We start from the raw sequence: 1,896 nt of genomic DNA, 5'->3' as shown, positions 1-1,896 counted from the left end.
GTTGCAACAGTTTTTGTTTTCACCGTGCCTTACCGTAATAAAGGATATATACGCGCCGCCTAATTGAAGCCTAATACTGTAAATTGGGCATGGATGATAATACCAGGCTAATATTGCGATATTTTTATAAGTAATCCAAGAGCTCATAAAAATCGGGAGCTTGAAGGCCCTGCATAGTATCTTAGCTGTTCCCAGGTCTGCACTCTTCTGGACCGAGATCTTGGATGTTGTTCCTGGGATCTGTTGGAGCCATTCTTCCATTTTGGTGGTCACATCCCACTGTTGCCACTGTTGCCCTCACCCCACACATCTTTTCTATCTCTTCCTTCAGCCCTTGGTATTTCTTGGTAAAGTGTCTTGTTTCTTGATGTTGCTATCACTTGGGATTGCCAGATCTATGACTACCGCCCTCTTCTGCTGTTTGTCCACCATTACCATGTCCTTTGGCCAATCATTACCGTCTTGTCTGTCTGTATCTCGAAGTCCCACAGGATCTTAGCATGGTCATTTTCCACCACCTTTGTGGGTATATATAGACCTTGGAACTTCCAGCCCATACTCAGTACAGCTGTTTCTGTACACTATACCAGCCACTTGCCTATGGTGTTCCATGTATGCCTTGCCTCCTAGCATCTTGCATCTCACTGTTATATGCTGGATTGTCTCAGAGGCATTTTAAGGTTTTAGGCAAGCATAGGTTCTCTAAGATATTTATTCACGTAAGTGCTAACGATATATGCCTTCGTTAATCAGAGATTACTAAAAAATAATATCGAAGAGGTGTATCAATTAGGCAATAGCGAAGGCAATGTCTGGTGCTGTAGTATGCTCTATTGCCATCGCAATGCAGCGTGGCGATATAATGCCGGTTATCTTCGCTGAACTGCTGGATGTCCAAGTGGTGCTCACAAAACAATGCTGGGTTTATAGATAACTGGAACACATTCAAGGACAAGCCTGACCTTTTAGGGTGGGATGGTATCCTGCTCTCCTTTCCTGTAACATAAGCCATTGTCTTATGACAGACCTAGTTAATTTATGACAATCCAGAGTGCTGGACAGGCAGCAGGCAAAGAGGCTAAACCAACCGACTGCTGTTCACTATGACATCACCTGAGTTTCATCATACTGATACTGTGTCTGTTCCACAAGCTAAGCAGAAATACAGAAAACAAAGAAAAACATGTCTTAATAATATAATTAGGATTAAAGTAACTGATTCACAGAACACTGCCTGTATAGTTTATCTAAAGCTGGGCTTACTAAATTCGTAACATCTAAAGTGCTCATGATAAATGAAATCAAATGAAATTTGTCTAACAGAAACCTGGATCAAGCCAAATGAGTACATAGCTTTAAACAAAGTGTGTTCTTTTGGCTACAGATATCTATACCGTCCTCATCTAACTGGCCATAGAGGCAGAATTGCAGTTATTTATACTGACACATTACGTATAAACCAGAAAGCTGGTTATGAGTTTGAGTGCTTTGAAATTATTTTTACTAGCATAAATTATGTAGCCAGCAATAAGATGCCCACCCAGCCTCTTCCACTAATTGGCGTCTACAGGCAACCATGACCCTACTCAAAATTTACTAAGGAATTTGCAGATTTCCACACTAATCTAGTCACTGTAGTAGAAGGAGCCATTATTGCTGGTGATTTCAATATTCATTTTTAATAGTGTCCAAGACCCTCAGGGATTGGTATTTAGTTCTATATTAGAATCAATTGGTTTTACCCAATGTATAAGAGAACACACACACACTATGGTGGACATACGCTTGACTTAGTACTGACAGACTGTGTAGACATAGAGAACTTAGTTATACTACTACAGTCAGATGCAATCTCAGACCATTCCCTAATTTCATTTGAACTAAGTATGAGCCACA

Source organism: Electrophorus electricus, chromosome 18 (assembly GCF_013358815.1).
Source record: "Electrophorus electricus isolate fEleEle1 chromosome 18, fEleEle1.pri, whole genome shotgun sequence".
Taxonomy (NCBI): Eukaryota; Metazoa; Chordata; class Actinopteri; order Gymnotiformes; family Gymnotidae; genus Electrophorus; species Electrophorus electricus.
Note: the sequence above shows the minus strand (reverse complement) of the source record.